The 11,604-nt window shown below is 46.4% G+C and overlaps 1 long non-coding RNA gene across 1 annotated transcript; it reads right to left on the bottom strand.

The window, feature by feature from the left end:
* Positions 1 to 7,274: 7,274 nt before the first annotated feature.
* LOC119306020 lies at positions 7,275 to 8,471 on the bottom strand. The gene is made up of 3 exons (XR_005148823.1): positions 7,913 to 8,471; positions 7,728 to 7,829; positions 7,275 to 7,441 (listed from the first exon to the last, which is right to left on the bottom strand). It is a non-coding gene; the product is annotated as an uncharacterized LOC119306020 (long non-coding RNA).
* Between the last annotated feature and the right edge of the window lie 3,133 nt (positions 8,472 to 11,604).

Below are 11,604 nucleotides of genomic sequence, written 5' to 3'. Positions count from 1 at the left end.
CCGCCGGCATCGCCGTTTCCATCGCCGGCCGCCGAGGATCTTCACCGTCAATTCGCCACCATCGTCGCTTCCCCGAGCTCGCTGACCCTCCCTGCACGATCCCCGTGAGTCCCTGCTTCGTTTCCCCCTAACCCCAAGCCCGATTTCGAGCTCTAGCCGCCCCCTCTACCGGAGCCGAGACGCTCCGCCGCACGGACTCGTCGCCGGCGAAGCCCCGGTGACAAAATGGCCCCGCGCGTGCGTCCGTTGCACTCGCAACGACCCGTGGAGCAACGCTAGCGTGGCAGCTAGCTTGTTTGCAAGCCGCAGCGCTAACCCCGCACCCACCCGAGCTCCGGCCGCCGCCGACGAGCTCCATTCCGGCGAACCCCGGCCACCCCCGCACCTCCCGTTGGCCCCCCTAGATGCGCACGGGCACGGGCTACCTTCTGGTGCCCTTCGCACGTCCAGCCGCCGCCCGTAGCGCAACCCCGGTGAACTTCCGCCGCGTTTCGGGTCGCCGCCGGCCGAACTCCGGTGGCCAGTGACGTGGCGCTGTCATTAGCCATTAATGACCACACCAAACACCCCCACAGCCACTAACAGTGGGCCCCACCCCTGGTCAAACCCCAGTCAGCGCTGGGTTTGACCGGGATTAGCTCCTGTGTCACTGACGTGTGGACCCCACACGTCAGGTTTGACCCGGGGCAGCCCTGTTGACTTGCTGACGCAAGCATGACGCAGTGCTGATGTCATAACTCATTTTCTGGATTTAATTTAATTCTGAAATTCCAGAAAATGGCTAAAACTTCAATAAATCATAGAAATTCAACCGTAACTCCAAATTAAATAAATTATATATGAAAAATTATCAGAAAAATTCAAGGAATCCATCTGTACCATTTTCATGCATGTTAGAACAACTTATAGCTGCTGTTTAGCACAAATCATATAAAGGGCATTTATATAATCACATATGGAGTTTGAATTTGAATCTCGTATTCAAACCAACTTCATTTAATCTGTTGCCAGTTGCATTAGCCCAAAACACATTCATTTTGCCATGTCATGATCATGCATCATATTGTGCATTGCATTGATTGTGTTCCCTTCTATGTTGCCGGTATTTGTCCCCTCTCGATAGACGTGATACCGATGATGTGATCGTTGACACTGATGAAGACTCAATGCTATCTTCAGAAGTGCCAGGCAAGCAAAACCCCCTTGTTCATTCCGATACAATCCCATGTTCTCGCTCCTGCTCTCTTTTACTGCATTAAGACAACGCGATTCAAACTGCTGTGTGCTACGGTAGTTGAACCCATCTCCTCTGCATGACCTGTCATTGCCACAGTAACTAGATGAAACCCACTAGCATGTGTAGGAGTTGATTGAGCCCTATGTATGTGTTGTTCCTACCTTGCTATGCCTGCTATGCTTAGAGTCGTGTCAGGTCTGGTTCATCTGGGTGATGGGCTAGAGTGAAATGATTATGTCGGTAATGAGAGTGGTGTGGTGAACACGATTTGGTAAAGGTATCGATGAGAGGCCATGTAGGAGTACATGGTGGGTTGTTTCATTGAAGCCGACCTTAAGCACTGAGATCTGTATGTGTGATTTAAGAATCAGCTACTACCATGCATTGGGCCCGAAACCAATGGACCCTCTCGGCTTCTTACTCACCCTAGTTCTCCGTCCAGGAGTTGCAAGTAGTTTCTGGTGTTTGTAGCCTACTGGAGGCCGTGGACAGCGCTGACCGTAGGGGTGGGCTGTGATGCGGTAGGTACGTGGCACGGTGTACCGAATACCCGTTAGGTATCTTGGGAACCCTGTTCACATCGTTCGGGGCCGTATGGGAAACCTCGGCCGGACTCCCTGCGGATGGAACCTGGATAGGCGATAAACCTGGACTGGAGGCTTAGGTGATTAGGTAGGTCGTGGCCGACACCCACGTTGGGCTTCCGCTTGAAGGTTGCCGAGTACATGTCGTGTAAACGACGGTAAGTGGTGAGAGCGTGTATGAAGGAGTACACCCCTGCAGGGTTAACATGATCTATTCGAATAGCCGCGTCCGCGGTAAAGGACTACTTGGTTGCCTATACAGTTCATAGACAAGTAAATGGAAACTACTAAAAGCCTCAAGATAAGTGTGAGTGCTGAGGATGGCTCTTCCGTAGGAAGACGGAGGTGGATCCTCGGTAGTGTATTGAAGTGGTGAGTAGTGGACTCGTGTGCGCAAAACCATTTCAAGTTGGAGTATCGTAGGATAGTCTAGCCAAGAGTCAAAGCTGGCTTGCTGCAATAACTCCATCAACCCTTCTTGATAATATGCATGTATGTAGTTAGATCTGATGTAAGTCTTGCTGGGTACATTTGTACTCACGTTTGCCTATTTTATGTTTTTGCAGAGAGACTTCAGTCTCACTAGTAGGTCCGCTTGGACTTCGACGTTTAGCTTGTTACCTCAGCTACGATCTTGTGCCCTCGGCAGGATCTGATAGATAGTCAGGCTTCTCAGCCTTTTTCATTTATAGATGTCTGTACTCAGACATGATAGCTTCCGCTTGTGCTTTGACTTGTATGCTCTGATTGTTGGGTCATGAGACCCATGTTTGTAATATCTCGCTCCTCGGAGCCTAATGAATAAACTACTTGTGTCGTAGAGTCATGTTGTGATGCTTCGTTGTATTTCCACATATCGAGCATATTGTGTGTATGATTGAAATGCTTGGTATGTGTGGGATCTGACTATCTAGTTGTTTATCTTTAGTAGCCTCTCTTACCGGGAAATGTCTCCTAGTGTTACCGCTGAGCCATGGTAGCTTGCTACTGCTCTGGAACACTTAGGCTGGCCGGCATGTGTCCTTCTTCATTCATGTGTCTGTCCCTTCGGGGAAATGTCACGCTTTGAGTACCGGAGTCCTGTTAGCCCGCTACAGCCCGGTTTACCGGAGTCCTGCTAGCCCAGTGCTACAGCCCGGACCCACTTGCTGATGACCGACACGTTCGAAGCTGGGTCATGGATGCCTGTCCCTGTAAGTCTGTGCCACTTTGGGTTTACGACTAGTCATGTCAGCCCGGGCTCTTTATCATATGGATGCTAGCGACACTATCATATACGTGAGCCAAAAGGCGCAAACGGTCCCGGGCAAAGGTAAGGCGACACCCGTGGGGATACCGTGCGTGAGGCCGCAAAGTGATATGAGGTGTTACCGGCTAGATCGATGTGACATCGAGTCGGGGTCCTGACAGTGCGCCCCCACAAGGGGCCCAAGGCGCAAGGGAGAGTGGGAGGGGGCAAACCCTAGGGCAGATGGGCCCTAAGGCCCACCCCAGGCGCGCCTCCCCTCTCTCCCCCTCTGGCCGCCGCCCAGATGGCATCTGGGGGCTGCCGCCACCCTTGGGGAGGGAACCCTAGAGGGGGCGCAGCCCCCTCCCCTCCCCCTATAAATACTTGAGGCCTGGGGGCTGCCCAACACATGAGTTTCTCCCTCTATTGGCGCAGCCCTACCTCTCTTACTCCTCCTCTCCCGCGGTGCTTGGCGAAGCCCTGCAGGATTGCCACGCTCCTCCATCACCACCACGCCATTGTGCTGCTGCTGGATGGAGTCTTCCTCAACCTCTCCCTCTCTCCTTGCTGGATCAAGGCGTGGGAGACGTCACCGGGCTGTACGTGTGTTGAACGCGGAGGTGCCATCCGTTCGGCACTAGGATCTCCGGTGATTTGAATCACGACGAGTACGACTCCTTCAACCCCGTTCTCTTGAACGCTTCCGCTTAGCGATCTACAAGGGTATGTAGATGCACTCTTCTTCCCCTCGTTGCTAGTCTCTTCATAGATAGATCTTGGTGACTCGTAGGAAAATTTTGAATTTCTGCTATGTTCCCCAATAGTTATGTGGACAAAATAGTGAGGCACACTTCAACAAATCAGTTCTTAATAATTATAGAATGCCCTGTATTAAAGGAAGTAAAATAGGGAGGCACACTTCAACTTTCATAACTGCATGTAAACTCAGCAACTAACTTCATATACCAAAGTGTACAATTCTCAAGTTTAGCTACACAGACGAAAACAGGGACAGAGGGCGTGCACCTGAAACCTGACGGAGTTTGCTTCGGCCTCCCTCTCAATGGCCAACCCAGAACATAATCATCAACCATGCGCGCCTCCCCCATGTACTTCACAAGCATCTATAAAGATGGAATTGACATAAGCCATAAATCACAAGTTCTTGGCACCAACGGCAATAGGGTGTCGTTTTAAACAATGTTCAGAATAATGGCTCTGATGAATCTTTAATGCCTACATCAGACACATCTAAACTGAATTTTGTTTGTTTTTTCTGCAACTAAGAAGTTGGAAATTGACAATCATGTGTATAGATCAAGGAAAAGTAGAGTAAAAAATGGATCACAATTATGCTAGCAGCAAAGTATTCTGGAAATGAAAAAAAAAGAAACGCAAGTTAGATCATTCTAGTCAAGTGTTGCAAGTATATCTTTCAAGCTTCAAAAAAATATATACGGATCAAAAGTGGCTATCGCATCATCCTGGTCATTAACATCAGAACCATAATTTTGGATTTCTAAAGTTGCAAAATACTTTCTGGAAGCTGTTGTATTGTTCAGTTTAGTTTAAAGATGTATCAGTTAAAGAAAACTGCACCTAATCAAGTTGCTGGTCATAATCACAGAACATAAAAGAGCCAATACACATTTCACTAAATAGGAGAGGAGTAATCAATTTTAGCAATAGGTAAGTTGTAGCTGTAACTATCCAGGTATCATTTTCCTCAGCATCCTCTGTCCTTTCTTTTTTATCTTTCTCTGAAATTCTCTATTACCTCTGCGAGTACATACACATATGGTATTTGATCGCAAATAGAGCAGGTAATCGCAAGCTTATGCAAACCCAATATGCAAAGAATTAGATTTGGTACAGAGAGAAGGATACCTCTATAGTCAAGGCGTTGCAAATACGCAAAGAATCACAAACTCAATCTTGTAGCAGGATAGGATAGGGATACACGGCCATGAATCATGTAAGAATTTTGACAAGCTAAAGAAATGTGAAAAGGAAGCGCCTTGTATGTAAAAGCTTCTGCTTCTTTAATTTATGAAGTTCCTAGACCTTGGTACACAAAGGTTGCGCATTCTCGACTTTTTTCCTGATGTGAAAACTATCTCATACCAACGGAAATTGAGTAGTAAAGTATTTTAAGCAAGCAGGGGGCGGGACACCTAACGATCTTTCTTTGGAAGACAGATTTGGGAGTAAGGTGTAACAAAGGATTCTTAATCATGTTCAGTTTTTTAGGTTACATATGAACATTTTGGTTTACTGAATGTCTTTACCTTAATAGCTTAAAAATGTCACATTTATAATCCAAGCACAAACTCGACCAGAACATCCACAAGCATGCATAATGATAAAGCAAAATTTAGATGGAAAATACTCAATGCACTGCATCAGCTATTCAACATGGCAGAAAAATTTAACCATAAAATTCACACATCCCACTGGGCATTCCATGGAACAGTAGTAGCGAATTCACTAAATGGGCAGCTCAATCTTTGTTACATGTTTTAAGCATCTCCCTATCTTTCAAGGCCACACTTCAGCATCTACAAAGTAGTGAAGTGGAAAAGAACTTTTTTGTTGGCACATTTATGTTAGAGGAGAACCATTTAATCATTTGAGGCAATTGATCATTCTAAATAAAGTACCAACTGTATGGAGTAAAAAATTCAGATAGTAAATCCACCCAAATTAGATACAAAATCTACTTTGAGCAAGACATTACAATAAACATTTGTGGTAGGAAATCTCACCAAGAACTTGTTTCAGCGATTTAACCGCCCCCTCCTTGGCAAAGATGCAACCACAAGGCAAGAGAAGAATCAGACGGCATGGCAAAGTCACAGATTCTCCACATTGCTCAATACAACTCATCGAACAATTTTGTAGTATGGCATGAGTGAACGAAAACAGAAAGCAATGGTTCAATTTAGCTACCACACAATCTCTATGGAATATTGGTTATTTCTGTCCTTCAACAAATTGATTATGATATAACCATAAATAAAATCTACTATCAAGAGATAATATAGGAAAAAGTGAGTAACGAAAATTTACCTTAACAATGATAAACACTGGAAACTAAAGAATGTCAAAGAAGGACAGATCTTCATCAGATGAAAAGCAACCTGAACTTGTTGAGTGTGTGTGCTTCCATCAACCTGCAAAGATAATACCACAAAAAACTGTTTGTTACTCAAAAAGGACGACATGGAAGAAGAGCAAGGAACAAAGATGAGGCCATCACCCGCGTCAGCGAAGCTGCAAAGATCTTCATCGGATGAAAAACAACCTGAACTTGCTGAGTGGCCGTGCTTCCTTCAACTTGCGAAGATCATACCACACACAAAAAATTGTTTGTGTTACTTAAAAAGGATGACGTGGATGAACCACAAGGAAAGCTGAGGCCGTCACCAAGCCATCCACGCTGCCTCTACCACCTTGATAGATAAATAAATGTGATCAAATTTCTGAAGCAACACACATGATCCAAGATCCAAGACATGCAGACACAAGTACGTAAAACTGCACAAATCACACATGGACAAATGGCTGAATCGAGCTCATGGACAAGAATTTCATACCTCCACCAACTTGGACAACAGCAGGCGAGGAGATCGAACGCGGTGGCAGGAGGCAGAGTGGTGCGATGCGGAGCGAGGGCATAAGGTGACCACTTTAGCTGTATGTGTTGCATGCAACTTTACCTGATTTAGGTGTAGGTCCGGCACCTCTTGGTTAATATTCAAAATCCTGCAAAAAAAGCGACCTTGAGTCATAGCTTAATTGATTGCAAAAAACATACAACACATCTGCACCTGCTCAACTCTAGCCACGAACCTTTCTATAGGGAGATGAATAGCAAATATAGCATCAACCTTGATAGCAAGGTGAGCAACACGTGAGATCACAAAGTTGTAGACAACAAAGCAAACAAAGGGAACCACAACAGGACCTGCAAACAAATAAAATCATATGGTCGCAACAAAACCAGAAGAACAAGCAGATGTACACTCAGAAACAACAAATAGGGGACTACATTAACAGGAAGCAAGCAAAAGACCCATTGGCCATATAAATCAATGGTTTGTTCTATTGGACGGCTAAACAACCTGCATGTATGAAAGATTAAGTACAAAGAGCAAACGGCGCTGTGGGCGTCTCCTGAATTAAAAGTAAACATTTGGAAATAGCCCAAATGGTAAATCTATCACGAGAAGTTTCTTATGAATCTTTGTAGCAATTTTTTAGAGAGCATCAAACATGTAATCAGATAATTCTTTGTAAGCATGCATCCAAATTCATACTTGGACAGAGTGTAGAACAAGGGGCAGCAGATCAACACCCCCTTCAGTAAACAAACAGCCACCCCTGGTAGTACTGCAAAAGAAATCATGTAACTGAGATAAGCACTGATATAGCCATAGAATATATGAACAATCAGATTTAGTTGACCACTCTGTTCCTGCCAATGCCCTCCATGAGCTAATGAGAGGATCGATTCAATTGAAGGAAGCTTCCTCGTAGCAACATGGCCAAAACTATATGTGATTGCAAGCACACGGGATTGCTAGGTACAGATCAATTGAAAGAAATCTTAAGAACAAAAAACAAAATTTTCAAACATGCATCTTTTGAGCAGTACATGTATGTGTTGCTTATTCACCTTCTTTGCCATGGCTTGCTGCTCCAAGCACGTGCAGCCCCATATCCTCCATGGTTTACTACTCCAAAACTAAGCAGCCCCAAATCCTCCATTTTTACTGTTCTATGTGTTTCTTCGTGTGAGAAAGGAGAAGAAACGACATAGAGAGATACATACGGGAGAAGGGAGAGAAGGGACGTGGTCACCTGTAGACTGTGGTCAAGCCGCCCTAGAAGCAAGGTCCCGCCCGACCTCGCCGGTGCAGGCCGACGCCGGTGGTGGAAGACGACGAGCCGATGGCACTCCTTCCGGTGGTCCTCTCCTGTCGGCCGTCGACCCCCTCTCCTCTTTCCTCTCCCTTTCTCCCTCCTCTCATGTTCTTCCTTCTCTCTCTCCCTCTCATCTTCTCTATCCCGCAGATCAAATTGAGCGGCGCCGCCACCGCCCTTTGTCTGCAGGTCATCATGCTCCTTCCGGTCACCCTCTCTCATCCGCCGTCACACCTCGCTCTCCTATTTCCTCTATCTTTCTCCCTCCTCTCCTTCCTTGCCTCTCTCCCTCTCTCATCTTTTCTCTTCAGCAGATTGGATCGAGCGCCGCCGTTCTTTGCCGCCGCTGGAGAGGGCAGTGAAGAGGAGGAAGAGGTGGCACGGTGGAGAGCAGGGCAGAAGGGGAGGAGGCGGCGGCGGCGGCGCCGTGGAGAGGGAGGGGAGCAGGGTGGCTAGGGTTGGAGGGGAGGGGATTGGGTGTGCGTGTGGCTCGGGGCGGACGAGAGAGGGAGGAGCGAGGGGCGCGGGGCTGTGGATTGGGGCTAGGGTTTGCACGGTGCGGTGTTTTTTCTGCTCGCGTGGTGCGCTGCAACCCCACGCGTGCGGTGGTCTTTTTTCCCTCGCGTGGTACCGTGCGCTCGAGGCCTTCGTTGTGACTTCCACTCTAGGAGGCTTTATATGTTAGATTATATGTGGATGACATATTGTTGATTGGAAATGATGTAGAATTTCTGGATAGCATAAAAGGGTACTTGAATAAAAGTTTTTCAATGAAAGACCTCGGTGAAGTTGCTTATATATTGGGCATCAAGATCTATAGAGATAGATCAAGACGCTTGATAGGACTTTCACAAAGCACATGCCTTGATAAAGTTTTGAAGAAGTTCAAAATGGACCAGTCAAAGAAATGGTTCTTGTCGTATTACAAGGTGTGAAGTTGAGTCAGACTCAATGCCCGACCACTGTAGAAGATAGAGAGAAAATGAAAGTCATTCCCTATGCCTCATCCATAGGTTCTATCATGTATGCTATGCTGTGTACCAGACCTGATGTGTGCCTTGCTATAAGTTTAGCAGGGAGGTACAAAAGTAATCCAGGAGTGGATCACTGGACAGCTGTCAAGAACATCCTGAAGTACCTGAAAATTACTAGGGATATGTTTCTCGTTTATGGAGGTGACCAAGAGCTTATCGTAAGTGGTTACATCGATGCTAGCTTTGACACTGATCTGGATGACTCTAAGTCACAAATCAGATACATATTTTTATAGAATGATGGAGCTGTCAGTTGGTGCAGTTCCAAGCAGAGCGTCGTGGCGGGATATACGTGTGAAGTGGAGTACATAGCTGCTTCGGAAGCAGCAAATGAAGGAGTTTGGATGAAGGAGTTCATATCCGATCTAGGTGTAATACCTAGTGCATTGGGTCCAATGAAAATCTTCTATGGCAATACTTGAGCAATTGCCTTGGCGAAGGAATCCAGATTTCACAAGAAGACCAAACACATCAAGAGACGCTTCAACTCCATCCGCGATCTAGCCAAGGAGGGACACATAGATATTTGCAAAGTAAATACAGATCTGAAGGTGGCAGACTCGTTGACTAAGCCTCTTCCACGAGCAAAACATGATGAACACCAAGACTCCATGGGTCTAAGAATCATTACTTTGCAATCTAGATTATTGACTCTAGTGCAAGTGGGAGACTGAAGGAAATATGCCCTAGAGGCAATAATAAAGTTATTATTGTATATTTCCTTATACCATGATAAATGTTTATGACTCATGCTAGAATTGTATTAACCGGAAACTTGATACATGTGTGGATACATAGACAAAACACCGTGTCCCTAGTATGCCTCTACTTGACTAGCTCGTTAATTAAAGATGGTTAAGTTTCCTAGCCATGGACATGTGTTGTCATTTGATGAACGAGATCACATCATTAGGAGAATGATGTGATGGACAAGACCCATCCATTATCTTAGCATAATAAACACTCAGTTTTATTGCTACTGCTTTCTTCATGTCAAATATATATTCCTATGACTATGAGATTATGCAACTCCCCGACACCGGAAGAATACCTTGTGTGCTATCAAACGTCACAACATAACTGGGTGATTATAAAGATGCTCTACAGGTATCTCCGAAGGTGTTTGTTGGGTTGGCATAGATCGAGATTAGGATTTGTCATTCCGAGTTTCGGAGAGGTATCTCTGGGCCCTCTCGGTAATGCACATCATATGAAGCCTTGCAAGCAATGTGACTAATGAGTTAGTTATGGGATGATGCATTACGGAATGAGTAAAGAGACTTGCTGGTAACGAGATTGAACTAGGTATGAAGATACCGACGATCAAATCTCGGGAAAGTAACATACCGATTACCAAGGGAATAGCGTATGTTGACATAACTGTTCGACCGATAAAGATCTTCGTAGAATATGTGGGAGACAATATGAGCATCCAGGTTCCTCTATTGGTTATTGACTGGAGAGGTGTCTCGGTCATGTCTATATAGTTCTCGAACCCATAGGGTCCGCATGCTTAACGTTCGATGACGATTTGTATTATATGAGTTATGTGATTTTGTTACTGAATGGTGTTCGGAGTCCCATATGAGATCACGGACATGATGAGGAGTCTCGAAATGGTCGAGAGGTAAAGATTGATATATCGTAAGGTAGTATTCAGACACCGGAAGTGTTCCGAAATGTATCGGGTACATATCGGAGTACCGGGGGGAGGGGTTACCGGACCCCCCCCCCCCGGGGGGGGGAGATATGTGCCATATGGGCCATAGGAGGGAGGCACACCATCCCACAAAGGGGTGGCACGCCCCCCACGGGGAAGGAGGCCGAATTGGACTAGGGGAGGGGGCGGCGCCCCCCTTCCCTTCTCCCCTCTCTCTCTTTCCCCCTTCCCCCCTCCGGTAAAAGGAAATGTGGGGAATCCTACTAGGAGCCCAAGTAGGATTCCTCCTACTTGGGAACTCCTAGGTCCGGCCTCCTCCCCCTCCCTCCTTTATATACATGGGGGCGCCTACAACACACATCAATTGTTCCAAGCCGTGTGCGGCGCCCCCCTCAACAGTTTACGCCTCCGGTCATATTCTCGCGGTGCTTAGGCGAACCCCTGCGCGGATCACATCACCATCATTGTCACCACACCGTCGTGCTGATGGAACTCATCTACTTCCTTTACCCTCTACTAGATCAAGAGATCAAGGGACGTGATCGCGCTGAACGTGTGCAGAACTTTGAGGTGCCGTACATTCGGTACTTGATCGGTCGGAACAAGAAGACGTTCGACTGCATGAACCGCATTAACCAAACGCTTCCGCTCTTGGTCTACGAGGGTACGTGGACACACTCTCCCCCTCTCGTTGTTATGCATCTCCTAGATAGATCTTGCATGAGCGTAGGAATCTTTTTGAAATTGCATGCTACGCATCCCAACAGTATGAGGATTTTCCTCACTGCTGCACAGAAGGCTTATGTCCTTGATGCACCGTTCGGTGTGCCAACCCCTCTAGCGTCATCTATGGATGTTATGAACATCTGGCAGACACGTTTTGATGACTACTTGATAGTTTAGTGTGCCATGCTTTACGGCTTAGAATCGGGGCT

The sequence above is a fragment of the Triticum dicoccoides genome, chromosome 5B, assembly GCF_002162155.2.
Source record: "Triticum dicoccoides isolate Atlit2015 ecotype Zavitan chromosome 5B, WEW_v2.0, whole genome shotgun sequence".
In the NCBI taxonomy this organism is placed as follows: Eukaryota; Viridiplantae; Streptophyta; class Magnoliopsida; order Poales; family Poaceae; genus Triticum; species Triticum dicoccoides.
The sequence above is the reverse complement of the archived record's forward strand: the minus strand, read 5'-3'. Positions and strand labels throughout refer to the sequence as shown.